The sequence below is a fragment of the Bos indicus genome, chromosome 2, assembly GCF_029378745.1.
Source record: "Bos indicus isolate NIAB-ARS_2022 breed Sahiwal x Tharparkar chromosome 2, NIAB-ARS_B.indTharparkar_mat_pri_1.0, whole genome shotgun sequence".
Taxonomy (NCBI): domain Eukaryota; kingdom Metazoa; phylum Chordata; class Mammalia; order Artiodactyla; family Bovidae; genus Bos; species Bos indicus.
Window position 1 is genome coordinate 35,680,732 of NC_091761.1, and position 15,239 is coordinate 35,695,970.

Genomic DNA, 15,239 nt, shown 5'->3' on the forward strand with positions numbered 1-15,239 from the left:
ATCTTAGCTAATTATATCTACAACGACTCTCTTTCTAAGTCAGGTCATATTCTGAGGTACTGCAGGTTAAGACTTCAACTTATCTTTTGTTAAGACTTCAAAACATATCTTTTGGGGAGAAACAATTTAGCCCCAGGATAAGAAGGAACCCCAAGAATTCTCAGGGTGAAATTTTTTACTAACTGGTGGGATCAGGATTTCAACATCCAGTTAAGTCAACTGAAGGAAAATTAAAAGAAGATAAAAATATGTCTAGCATACTTAAGACTAAAAATCGCATGCACTATAATTTTCATTCAGATGTTTAATATGTATATGAAGTACTTAATATTTTAACAACTTGCTATGTATAATAGATCTGGCACTTCTCTGTAAGAGTTCCCTAGCCCTACCCTCAGTGTTTCTATTTATAACAGTGAAAGCATCTGTCAAATATGAAATAAATAGATAACTAAGTATATCATAGATGATTCCAACAGAAAACATATAATTTATAGGATACTATTATAACCTGATAATTTCTTTTGAAGATATCAAAACTGCTTATAATAAGGTCACTTCCTATTTTTATTTCTGAACCTGATGTTACTTTAAAAACCATTTCAGTCAAAGAAACTTAGCTTCATTGGGATCTTCCTGACAATTTTCAGCCACTTTTCCCATGGTTTATTTGATTTTCTTCTCCTTCAAAATGTAGATCACTGGGGAGTTGCAATTCCTCTAAAAATTCTAACTGCAGGTACAACATTTAAAGCTCATTTGGTTAAAATCATTCCTTAGAACACTGGCTTTTTAAAAAGGTTAATTTTCTTCTAATGTAGGCAGATTTTTAAATCAGAATGCTAGTGCTAGCTATATTTACATCAGAAATGTCAACCAAAAATTCAGATGCTTATAACCAACTAGGAAATAATAATTACAGAACCCATGTCACATTAAATTTCAGCAAAAAGAATACCTAACATATTACACAGAAACATTTTTAAAAGAAAAGATTTTGATTTAACTGACATAACATATTTAGTGACCTTGTTTCATGGATAAAAATAGGCAAAGCTTCTCCTGTGTCTTTCTCATCTTTTTGAAGAAAAAAACATAAGGATAAAGTCAGATGTTTGCATTGTTGGTTTTGAGCTCCCCTATAGGGGGCATTTAAAGCTTTTTCAGAGCCCTTGAATTCAGAATAAAAGATTTATTTTAAAAAAATTACTGTGTGTGTGTTTAGAAAAAAAATGTTTGAGCTAACATCAATCCAAGAGACACAAAGCCCCTGATCTCTTGCCATGAAGGAGTAATCACCTTTGATGTTACCGTAAAAGCTTTCCAGCTGTTCAAAAACAATTCAAGGCCATTAAACTCATTTTAAAATTGAAATCCTTGCTTTTGAAATCATAAACATCGATGGAAACTATAGCATACAAGTAGATATGAGTTTAATTTTTAATACCTGCTCAGTTCATACTTACCCTATCACTATCTTCCACATATTTTCGTATCATTATGTTAGGACTTGAATTTCTTTAGAATCGTAGAAAGGCATTGAGGAAGTCACTTACTCTGTTCCTTTTTCTTCAAACTTGTCATCTTAAATTATCCTTAGATACTCAGGTTTAAGCCTTTCTAAGCCATTGTGTATTTGTGTTTTCTTTTGAGGGTTTAGGGTTTTGGGGGAACCAGAACAGTACATTTTAGAAGTCTTAGAAAATTCTATGGTTCTCAAATGTTGACTAGACAGAGAAATAAAAAGAAAGGAACCCACAAAATTTGACCTTATTCTAGACAGAACACTGGAAGGAATGCCAGTGCCCCGGCCTTGACCTAATTCCATTTGGTTTAAAGAAATGGAAAGGATTGAAATAGGAAACACTTAGTCTTCTCAGGGGGAAAAATCCACTCTGCTGTTAAACCAGAAGAGTTCCATAAGCACTAAATCATTAAAATAGTTTGGTGACCAAGGCAGTCCCTTTTAGCAAAGTAAAGAGACTCTAGAACCAAGTTTAAAAACTTTATTTGCTCCAATCTTGCCCTAGTCATGACTACAGACTTGATTAAGTGCTTGAGTTATAGATGAGGGGGAAAAAAAAACCTAAAGAAGGCATAAAGTATGAAGGAACTGGTTGTGGCTAGTATACTGTTCATACAGTGAAGATAAATTAAAAATAATGTATATTTAGAATACTTAATTTTTAACCAAACTTTCCTCAAATGTTTTTGAAATAAAAACTTTGGGAGGGAGCATGGTTAAATAAAAATTTTTGAAAGGACTGATGGCATATTTGAAAAATGAACTTAGAATTATTCATATATCTATTTGATAAATATGTTAGACATTAATAGCTAGCAGCACACTGAAAATATATTAAGTGAAAGAAACCAGTCACCAAAAAAGCACAGACTTTATGATTCTGTTCATATGAAATGTCCAGAATAGACAAATCTATACAAACAGAAATTAGATTAGTGTTTATAGGGACAGGGGGGAATGGAAAATGGGGAAAATTTGTTAGCGACTAGAAGGTTTTATTAGGGAGTGATAGGACAGATTACCATTGGAGAAGGCAATGGCACCACACTCCAGCACTCTTGCCTGGAAAATCCCATGGACGGAGGAGCCTGGTAGGCTGCAGTCCATGGGGTCGCTAAGAGTCGGACATGACTGAGCGACTTCACTTTCATTTTTCACTTTCATGCATTGGAGAAGGAAATGGCAACCCACTCCAGTGTTCCTGCCTGGAGAATCCTGGGGACGGGGGAGCCTGGTGGGCTGCTGTCTATGGGGTCGAACAGAGTCGGACACGACTGAAGCGACTTAGCAGCAGCAGAACAGATGACACTGATGGTTGCACAACTCTGGGAATATACTAAAAAACTGAATGGTATGCTTAAATAGGTGAATTCTATGGCATTTAAATTGTCTCAATATATGTTTTTTTAAAAATCAGACTCAGACACAGTCTTAAAATAGTATAATGCATAATTAAATATTTTATGCTCAAAATGATGAAAAAAGTAATGAAATGTACTGAGAAAGGGGTGATTAATTTCAAACATAAGGCAGGAATAGGAAACACATGAGATTGATAGTCACTAAATAATCAGTTCATGGTCCTATAAGGACACTTCCCTATGATTTATTCAAGAATAAACTCTACAGAATGACATAATTCAGTATTTCAGAACTAATATGACACTAAAGATTCCCAGATAAAGATGGAAAATTGAACCCTGAAATTATCTCCAACTACCACAGAAACTAAAGTTAAATATGTTTCAAAAGTTAAAAAGTCACAGAGTTGAAAAAAAAAAATGTTAACAGTGGAGGAATGATGTCAACAAATTGTTGAACTTACCAACAGCAACACTGAAAGATGGAAGACAATGAAGCAATGCTTTCAAAATTCTAAGGAACAATGATCTCTAACGTAGAGTTCTGTACCCAGACAAGCTATAACTCAAGCTTGAAACTAGAAAAAGACATCTCAAAATTTTATTCTCGTAAATTCCTCCCCAGGAAGCTGATAAAGCATGTCCTATTAAAAAAAAAAAAAGGAGGAAAACACGAGATCCAACTTAAGAGAAAGATCAAGAGATTTCCCATAATGCTAGCTGTTCAGTAAACTAAGAGACCAGCCAGTCCAGATAAGAACATGAAATCCAGAATCCTAAGAGAGTTCCTGGGAGTGGAGTATGTCAGGATCAAAACTGATGTTATTTAATACATTTGACCACAGCAGAAAGAAATTTATAGTTTTTAAAAATAAAGATAGAAACAAAGATGATTTTTAAATGACAAAGTGAGACAATTATTGATTATATAAGAAACAAAAAAGTTGTGCAAGAAAGAATTTGTAATCCTAATACAATTAGTGGGTGGAGAACAATGCTTATATAAATATAGTAATATAAACCTTGAATGGCAACCCACTCCAGTGTTCTTGCCTGGAGAATCCCAGGGACGGGAGCCTGGTGGGCTGCCGTCTATGGGGTCACACAGAGTCAGATATGACTGATGTGACTTAGCAAACCTTGAATATTTACTTTGCCAAAAATTATAATTACTTTAAAAAGAGGAAGGTGAGAAATAACAGAAGTGGGGAAAATAAGAGAACTAAATTCTCATCTTGTAAGAATTAAAAAGTCAAGTAACACTATTTATAAAAATTGAGTTAATTAGATCAACAAACACCTACAAGACCTAAATGTGGTTGCCTCTGAGTAATGAAACTCAGGGAGGAATACAACAAGAGACTGCCATTTTCCATCAGAAGTCTTGAAATACTATTTTACATTATTAATTTTGTAAGTGTATTTATTTCATAAAAATTAATATTGGAAAATATATATACAGCCCTGAAAATACTGCCGAGTTCAGAACATGCGTAGTAAAGGGACGTGTTTTATTCTTCTTGAGGTTCCCAAGCTGAAACAGTGCCTTGAATATTTTAGGAACTCAATCAATACATACTGTTTAATAGTGACCACTCAAATCCTAGTTCAGTTGATTTGGCAATGGATTCCATGGCCTATAATCTGGAACCTAATTTTCTCTTTATAAAGAGGATCTAGAGGTCATAACATGCTGTGCAGTCCTACGTCTTGATACTGAAAAAAAAGCTTAGATGACAACTAGAGGAAAACAGGGCCGATTGTATGCACTGTACAGTGTTTGGCAAAATGTAATAATGCTCAGTCCATACCTTCTATTACTAGTCTAATTCAGAGAACCGATGATATGAACCAAATATTTCTAGGTTTTTATACGTTCTATGTCCTCTAGCACTTTGTATCCTGTTTCCAAAACTTTTGAGAAGATTCTCTTCTTTCTTCAAAATCAACTGATTGAAGATGCATTTGTTAGGAAGTTATCAAAGATAACTTGAGGCAAATACATGGGGCCCATGTCACTGATCCCCCACCCAAGGCAGATATTGCCATCTAAAGAACATTGGGTAGTGGAAATGGTATGGCATTTTTCTGGGACAAGGAAGTTTTCGGGGATAAGATTGCATTAACTGGAGCAGAATTCTATGTTTTAAGTAGAAGCAGATGAAAGTGACTACCAGTATAGAAACAACAATGTTGAGACTTGGATATCCAATTGAAAAATTTGAATATAATTCACTGATAGTGGGAAACATTTTTGAACTGGGAAACAGCTTAATAAATGATATAACACACAGCAAAGAAACTCTGATATGCTATCCATGAAAATATTCATTTATGAGATAGCGGAAATGAAGCCAAGATGGAAAAGAGAGAGACAGTTAATGTGGAAGAGAAACAATTTGGTGAATTACTAGATGTAAAGATTAAGGAGAAGGCAGTATTGTAGGTAATGACTACCAATAATAAACTTTTTAGCATTTACTATGGTGTCAGGGTGTTGGCTTAGAGGGTAAAGCGTCCGCTGCAAAGCAGGAGACCTGGGTTTGATCCCTGGGTCAGGAAGATCCCCTAAAGAAGGAAATGGCAACCCACTCCAGTATTCTTGCCTGGAAAATCCCGTGGACAGAGAAGCCTGGTAGACTGCAGTCCATGGGATCCCAAAGAGTCAGACACGACTGAGTGACTTCACTTTCACTTTCATGGTGTCAGGGTGTTGTGCTAAACCTTTTCCGTGTATTACTTCTTAAACTCACTGAGATAGACTCTACCATCATTGCCCCATTCTCTAGTTGAGGCAATATAAACTAATTTGCCCAGAGTACCACAACCGATAAGTTTACATCCAAGATTCAAGTCCAATTCAATCTACCTGTTTCCTGGAATGGAGAACTTGGGAGGGGAGATTAGACATCCAAATGGAAATGACTGTCAAGTACACTGAAGAATGAAACAGGTTTGTGTGTGTGTGTGTGTGTGTGTGTGAGAAGTCAAAGACCCTTAAAGGGATTCAGTACCATTTTGATAAAAGTATTAATTTTGAAAATGCTTGGGCACAGAGACAAGAACAAAACCTTGAGTTAACGTCTAAAAAAAGAAAAGGGAGTCACCAAAGGAAATGTTGCAGAGATGAGCAAAGAATTCCACATTACAGAGACAAAGCCTAGAACAAATTTTTAAGGAAAGAAGATCATCAACAATGCCACATGCTCCAGAGAGACTTGATGGGGTAGTAATTGAGAAAAAAAAAAGGCAAAGGGCTGGTAGAGAAGCACAGAAAAAATTATGTCAGTTGTTTGGTAGGAGTGGAAACCAGATTGCAAAGGCTTAATATGAGAAGAGGTGATGAAGACATTAACAAAATTAGTAAATATATACTATGTGTTCCGGAATTTGAAAGGTAGTTGTGTTGATGTAGTTGTGTGATAAGTCAATGAGGTGAAGTAAAGCTTTATATTCCAAGATAAGAAAAAACGTAGGCATAGGTCAAGGCAGAGAATAGGTAGGCTTTTTTTCATAAAGTCAGTCTTAACTGCAAAGAATATACCTCAAAACACTGAGAAACCCATTAAACTTATCTCTGCAAATGTGGTAGTCAGCCGACATATCTTTCCTTCCAGATAACCCTGGGCCTCAAGCCAAGTAAAGTGAACTCTTAAGAAGATCAGTAAGAAGTGATGTGCCTGACTCCCTGCTCCTCCTCTGGGAGAGGGATGCTTGCCAAGAGGGGCCTTTTGAACATTCAAAAGAGGTAGCTGATTCTGCCAGCACAGGATCAAGGCCAGGAAGCTCACTCCCGGGACTGGAGCAAGGTCAGTGAGTGTCAGGGGAGAGGGTGGGAAATGGATCAGCTGGAATACTCAAGAGGCAGACATTTCATAGACGTTTCAGTGGGTGTTCATGTCATCACTCAGGGAATCTCACAACAGAGTCAAGACCCAGGTGGCAATCTGTCTCCACTGAATAAGGAAGCGACTGCCTTGCCTGACAAACAGCCCTGCTATCGGTGCTCCTTATACCCATTAAACCAGTTGAAACAAAAGGATAAAAGCTTGTAATCAGCCTGAGGTGCCAGTAGACACACAAGCTATCGTCTTCCAGATATTCAAACATCCAACACACCTGTGAGGTAAAAAGGGAAACAGATTTCCCCTTGATCGGTGTTAAGAGTAAAGGAACTGGGGGAAATCAAAATCTCATATTCCAGAGTTCCTAGTATGACAGTAACAAAAGTGAGACAAGAATCCAAGAGTCTTGCTAGCAATATTTCTCATTAGTGATGCTAATTCTCTTCCCTCTCTAATAAGTGACACCCACTCCCATGCAACCAATTTGCTTATTTGACATTTATTGTATTTTCCATTTGAATCAGATGCTACTAATCTGGAGTCAAATCCTTAGGCAGTAAATATGTCCTTTCTTAGCAGGGTGGATAAAAATCCTCACCTTTTCTGAATGCCCAGAGCTAACAATTAACTTTCCATCTTTATGTATGTCTACATCAAATCTGCCAAAAAGAAAAATCAAAAGCATCTTCCCTTGGAACACCAGATTCAAAAGCTGAAAAGCATCTTAAGAATTAATCTCTGTGCCCTATTCTTTGGCTAGCAGGTTAAAAACTGAATTTGCATATATTCAGAGCAGTCAGCTTTCTCTTGTTGGTGAGGATAAAAAAGGTTTTTATATGCTGAAGGGGAAAAGGCTGGCCATGCTGCTACAAAGTCATGAAAAATGGTGTTAGGGTACAGTATGCAACAAAGCGCTTTAACTAGGAACCCAGGGGTAATTTTTGCAGAGTGGGGGAGGGCAGAGTTCTGTGCCTCACAGCATTTGAGATCTTAGTTTCCTGGACAAGAGATAGAAAAGATGCCCCCTGCAGTGGAAGTGCACAGCCCTAACCACTGGACCCAGCGAATTCCCTAGGGGCTAATTTTAAGACAAACTACTTAAGGGTTGATAAGAACCCAAGAAAAGTTTAAGAATACTTATCCACTAGCATATAGGTACTATCTAACTCTTAGCAAGAGGGAAAGAGAAAAGAAGGTTGAAATTCAAATGAGACATTTATCTGAAATTTGTTTTGATCCTGCCCAAGCTGAGGACTTACCTCCAGTAAGTTCTTCTATTTTATAACCTACTCTTTCCAATCAGTGTAATATATCCCAGGCTGATAGGCACCTGGATAGCCTAACACTAGCATCTGTGCTGACTGGATGATGCCATGTCATACCTCATTAAATATTTTAATATCACCCCTGAATATATCCAAAACTGGACTCATCTCTAGCATCTGGCTAGAAGTGGCCCTGGATATTCAAGACCAAATTTAGGTGGGGTAGCAATGGCATCCCACTCCAGTGCTCTTGCCTGGAAAAATCCCTTGGATGGAGGAGCCTGGTAGGCTGCAGTCCATGGGGTTGCTAAGAGTCGGACATGACTGAGCGACTTTACTTTCACTTTTCATTTTCATGCATTGGAGGAAATGGCAACCCACTCCAATGTTCTTGCCTGAAGAATCCCAGGGACAGAGGAGCCTGGTGGGCTGCCGTCTATGGGGTCGCACAGAGTCAGGGACGACTGAAGTGACTTAGCAGCAGCAGCAGCAGCAGAGAGGAATGCAAGATCTAAGATCCATGGAAGCATTTAAAATCTTGAACCAATGAGGCTTTAAGTAAGTCCAAAATGGTAAGGAATTACTAATTCTAAAATCTTCATCTTTTTTTGAAATGTTAAAAGTCATATACTCAAATAGTAACTGCAATAACACATGATTATAGAGAGTCAGAAGTCTGTAAATCTCTGTGTAAAAGGGGATCAGTCTAAATCAAAAAGCAACTTTGAGTGTAATAAAAATCAAAAGGAAAGTGGACAGGCAAGATCAGCATACCTTATAATTTATTTTTCACAAACAGCTCCACAGTTTCCACCGTATTTCACTTCAGAGTTTCTGCCTTGTTTGTAAACACATAAAAACACATCGCAATATAGTTTGAGGTCATGGGTTCAATTTCAGATAATTCTTACAATGCTGAAAACAGTTTCCCTTATTAAGGAAAAGACCTTTATATATGACCTCACTTGCAAAGGATATAAATGGCCACTATCTGTTAATAATCTGCTTTTAAATTCCATTCCACTCATACAACTGGAGAGACTATAATTTATATAGACTATATTCAAAGAAATAAACTCCCTCAAACATCTCTCCATGAAACTGAAAGTTCCAAAAAACCACCATTGACCCCACAACTGAGATTTTGTTGCAAATGACACCAAGAATTTGGCACAGAAAGAAAGCAGGATCAGGCCGCCTAATCAGGACTGGCAGAGAAAACTCCTATGGCTTCCTCTAGAGCCTGTTTCCAAGGGCAGCTGACCACATTACGCTCTCTGCCTCCTCAGGAAGAGCCTAGACTGTGCAGCTTACTCTGCCCTGAAGGGCCCAGGACTGCAATCCCAGCTGGTAAGCTCTGGGCTGCAAGGAACAGAAGAGCCCACCAATGGCGGTGAAAAAAAAAAAGGGCATTTATCATCCCGCAGAACAATCAGTCTGGAAGCAGGAGCAGTTTCGCCATTGAAGCAAGATCTCCACAAAGCCACCGAGGCCCCAGATTCTTTACATCTTTCTGTTTGTTTTACTCAGACCTTGGGTTTTGTCCTCAGGCTTTTTCTTGTGTGATGACAAAATGACTGCCTCAATTCCAGCGAATTCTGTCTTCACAGAGTCACTCCAAAATGCAGATGAAAGACAGATCTTCCGTGCCTCTCTTTTTATCTTGGAGGAAGACCTTTCTCAAAATGTCCTTGTTGAATGGCCTTCAGGTCCCTAACATCGGATTTGTGTCCATGCTAGTTCCTAGCTGGAGGGGAGGAGAGCAATATTGGTTATTTTCTTGTCTTTCACTCTCGCCTGTCAAAGTCTGACAGCAAGATAGATGTGGTGGCTGAGCAGGCAGCAAGAGCAGCTGCAGGGTGCAACTGGGTGGACAACCAGCAGTGTCGTTGGTAGAAAGTTAACTGCCTTTAATGGCAGCTCCGTTTAAACGTAAACATTTAAAGTCTGCTCCTTTGTACTTACAATAACATCCTTTACCAGCATGCATTTCTGTTTGCACACTCAGGTAATAAATGAGGGAAGCAGAGCCACCTTCCAGATGATGATGATATTGATGATGATGGTAAAGGCATAAGATACTGATTGGCATTTGGAAAATATTATGCTGGGTGAAATAAGTCAGATAGAGAAAGATAAATACTGTATGATATCACTTATATGTGGAATCTAAAAAATATACAAGTGAATATAACAAAAAGAAACAGACTCACAAATATAGAGAATAAGCTAGCGTTTATCATTGAGGGGATGGGAGAGAGGAAAAATAGGGGGATGGGATTAAGAGGTACAAACTACTGTGTATAAAATAAACTATAAGGATATATTATATAGCATAGGGAATATAGCCAATGTTTTATAATAACTATTTATAGAGTATAATCTTTAAAATTTGTGAATCACTATGTTGTATACTTGAAGTGTATATAATATTGTACATCAGCTATACCTCAATTTTAAAAAATGAGAACTATATAAGTAATGGTCAATAAAACTAGGAATTTCTGAATGGTTATTGATTTTAGGGTTTTTTTTTTTTTTTTTTTTTTAGCATTGGATATCAGTTAATTCCTTTAGGATCTTATCCAGATACTTAAACCCTTTATGACCCAATGTCCCAATCTGTAAAAATGGGTAACATTTGAAAGTGGTGCTACTGCTGCTTATTCACTTCAGTCCGACTCTGTCTGACCCTATGGACTGTGGCCCGCCAAGCTCCTCTGTCCAAGGAATTCTCCAGGCAAGAGTACTGGAGTGGGTTGCCATGCCCTCCTCCAGGGGAATCTTCCCAACCCAGGGATTGAACCCAGGTCTCCTGTACTGCAGACAGATTCTTTACCACTGAGCCACCAGGGAAGCCCATATACATACGTACATATGTATATAATGAATTCTTTTCTGATAATTATGTTTAAACTTGGATACATTTTGGTTGCGTCAATTATTGGGCAGAATTTGCCTGAGGCTTGCTTTGGGAGGGCCCCAGTTGGTCTTGGTGGAAAGGATATAATAATCACACCATTTCACTGGGCTCTGTCAATATTTTTTAGATTTCCCAAAGCTACAGTACTGCCTATTAACAGTGCCATTGTACAAAAAGTTAATCAACATTTTCAATAGGAAGACTGTGTGCTGGCGTCCATAACCCACTTTTAAGATGAAAGTTAAGTTCATAAAAGAATTCATTGGCCTGTTTTAGGAATTTTGAAGTTATTAAATTCTATGAATTAGTTAATTTAATTGATCAATAGGCCTATGCAAGTAAATGGCCATTAGGACATGTGACTTAGCCCGAAAAGCATCCTCCCTATCTTCTACCTTATCCCCACCTCACTCACAAGTATTGCTTCCTATTCACATGTATTTAAAATTATCAGTGAACTCTTCTTCATAAGCGTGGAGGTGATAGAGAGATGGGAACTATGAACTGCAGAAAATGATTTAACTGTATATTTGTTAACCTGGGAAAATCATGAATATCTATAGTTTCCTGTTATCACAATAGCCAAAAACAAATAGCAAAATACAAATATTTTTTGAATATATAGCAAAATAAATAACAACAAAAAAAAGCAAAATCACAATAGCAAAAAACAAAACAAAAACTTTAAGTGAATGAGACTAGGTTAGGGAGAGAAAGGGGGCAGCGAGGGAAAGTGGTAAAAAGTTGGGGTCATACTTCTCCAAGCGTAGTGCTAGGACTGAGAGCAGAAACACTGGCTTGAGAGCTTGTCAGAGATGCACACTCTTGGGCTCCACCCCAGACCTCAGAATCAGGGCTTTCATTTCAATAAGACCCTCTGGCTACTCCTGCACAGGTTTAAATCTGAGAAGCACTGCTCTAGGGCAGGAGGCAGAACCTCCAAAGGATAAACCCTGGTAGAGTGCAGGTGCGTGGAGTCCTGACAGCTAGGGGAAGTGGTGTGTGTGTGTGTACGCGCGCACGCATATGTGTGTGTTTAGGCTTATATATAGGCTTCCCCAGTGGCTCAGCTGATAAAGAATCCATCTACCAATGCAGGGGTATATATATAACTAAAAGGGCCTAGAGCTTCCCAGGTGACTCAGTGGTAAAGAATCTGCCTGCCAATGCAGAAGACACTAGTTTGATCCCTAGGTTGGGAAGATCCACTGGAGAAGGAAATGGAAGCCCACTCCAGGATTCTTGCCTGGAAAATCTGATGGACAGAGGAGCCTGGTGGGTTACAGTTGATGGAGTCACAAAAGAGTCAGACAGAACTTAGTGACTAAAGAATAACAAAAAGTGCTTATCTTTGCAAAGTATGTAATATGTCCTGATGAAAGTAAAGAGGAGAGTGAAAAAGTTGGCTTAAAACTCAACATTAAGAAAACTAAGATCATGGTATCTGGTCCCATCACTTCATGGCAAATAGATGGGGAAACAATGGAAACAGTGAGAGACTTTATTTTGGGGGGGCTCCAAAATCACTGCAGATGGTTACTGCAGCCATGAAACTAAAAGACACTTGCTCCTTGGAAGAAAAACTATGACCAACCCAGACAGCGTATTAAGAAGCAGAGACATTACTTTGCCAACAAAGTTCCATCTAGTCAAAGCTATGGTTTTTCCAGCAGTCATGTATGGATGTGAGAGTTGGACTATAAAGAAAGCTGAGCACTGAAGAATTGATGCTTCTGAACTGTGGTGTTGGAAAAGACTCTTGAGAGTCCCTTGGACTGCAAGGAGATCCAACCAGTCCATCCTAAAGGAAATCAGCCCTGAATATTCATTGAAAGGACTCATGTTGAAGCTGAAACTCCCAATACTTTGGCCACCTGATGCAAAGAGCCAACTCAAAGGAAAAGACCCTGAAGCTGGGAAAGATTGAAGGCAGGAGTAGATGTCAGAGGATGAGATGGTTGGATGGCATCCCCGACACAATGGACATGAGTTTGAGTAAACTCTGGGAGTTGGTGATGGACAGAGAAGCCTGGTGTGCTTCAGTCCATGGGGTCGCAAAGATTCGGACATGACGAGTGACTGAACTGAACTGAGTAATAGTGTTTGCTATTATTACTATTTCCACTAAGACGCAGTTCTCAAAAACCAAAGCAACTTCTTCACAATTTTCCCCACCTTGGCCCTGTTTCAGTAAATCTGTTTGGAACAGTGTACAGTGAGAAGTGCAAAAATGTGACTGGACCTTGACTTTCATTCAGTGTTAAATCCTGTAATGGATCGTCATTTACTAAGAGAACCAGTCAACTTAATAATCTTCAGTGAAACAAAAAGCACCCACCATTAAACAAACACAAAAAATAAGCAGAGCCCACTAACAGCCCCTGCCTTGAGGAAGCCTTTGCAGCTATGCGATAAACACACATGAGAGGTGTGTTCTGCACGTGTGAAGTGTCATGGGAACAGAGAAAAGGAAACACCGTGCACTCCAATGAAGTTAGGGAAGACGTCACAAAGTTTCTCTTCACTCCTCCATAACTTCTACAGTGATTTATTTCTCATGTTAAAGCACAATTTTTAAAAGTTTAGAGAACACTCCAACTACATAATAAATACATGTCAAAGATTGTATTTAACTCATTAATTAATGAAGGAACCAGTTCATCCATTCATAGGTGGTGTTAAACCTGGTTCAATTAAGAACTGGAGAAGTAAGTGCTTATAAGTAACTTAATCAATAAGGGAGTCTTAGAATAAGATTGGTTATATACCAAACTGGTAATGTCATGCAAGTTAATAAACTGTAACCTTTGGAATTATCTTTTGTCACTAGATGAAAATTATTTACATCTCTACCACATCTTCAGTGCTTCCTTGGTGGCTCAGTGGTAAGGAATCCACCTGTCAATGCAGAAGACATGAGTTCTATCCCTGGCTTGGGAAAATCTCCTGAAGAAGGAAATGGAAACCCACTCAATAATTTTGCTTGGAAAATCTATGGGCGTCACAAAAGTTTTGGACACGTCTTAGCGACTAAACACCACCACACTTCCATGAATGGTTGAAGGGAGAGTTTCCTTACTCTCTAAAGAATGAAAAAGAAGGAGTTAATTTTAATCATTCCATAGCCTTTGGACTTTCCTTTACCAGTATTTTTTAAAATTAAATAAATATGTGTGCATGTGTGGTGTGTGCTAAGTCACCTCAGTAGTTTAGAGAAATTGATAATTATCCAGAGTCCTATTTCTGGGTATGTAGCATCAGTTCTTAGAATGCTTACAGCACTCATTGAAAAAAGAAACAAATTGCTTCAGAAGCTACACGGTATGGTGGAAAGGAGGAGTGAAAACCTTAGATCTACTCAAGTTCTGCCACGAAATGGCTGGTCATTGCCCCTGTCTAAGCCTCAACCACCTCATCTGCAAATGAGGAGGTTCATTAGATAGCCTTGAAAGGAGCAGGTCTCAAACTTCAGTGAGCATCACTCCATCCCTGGGAAAAGCTTGGTAAAATAAATAAATGAAAATGTAGATTCCCAGACCTCACACCCAGAGATTCTGGATCAAAATCCAAAACCTGCTCAAGTGAGTTCCGGGATTCTGCTGGTGGTGTGTTTTCCTTTTACAGCAGCCCAGGAGAGGCTTGGAGGTCTCTTCCAGCTTTAACCATCCACCCCTAGGTGCTCAGAGGGCAGAACCCCTCCTTTAGCAGCCCACTGATTCTCTTGTCAAGGGTATCCATGGGGATTTCATTTATTACCTATTTCTTTTGTTATCTATTTCCTTTCAGGAAAGGATTAACAAACCGGCATAGGTACAGCATATAATAACTCCTGAAAATAACGTACTCTTATTGCAGAGGACTTTTATGAAAGGCTTTTAGGTTGTATATATTGTTGAGCTCCAATTTATTGTTTTACTTGTGTAAGACTTCTGAGTGGTAAATTGGTATATACGTTATTACAATGCACTATTTTCTCAGCTAATATTATGGAAAGGTTTCTTTTTTTTAGTCTAATGCAGCTGAGCATTCACAATTTTCTCAGAGCTTAAAATTATAAACGGTCTTGAGAGGGTTTTCTTTTCATCTTAGGTTATATTTTTAAATTGATTCTTCTAGTGTAGCCATTCAGGTCATTTAAGTGTGTATTAGCAACATAAAAACATGTCTTAGGCCCAGATAAGCGTATATTTGCAGCCTATAGTAAAACAAGTTTATTCATGTCACTCTGTGTTTCTGTTAAGAAGCTAACAATGACTTTCAGGGGACTTACACAAACAGAAACAAGATTTAAATTGCCCAAGAGATCAAGGAAGCTCAGAT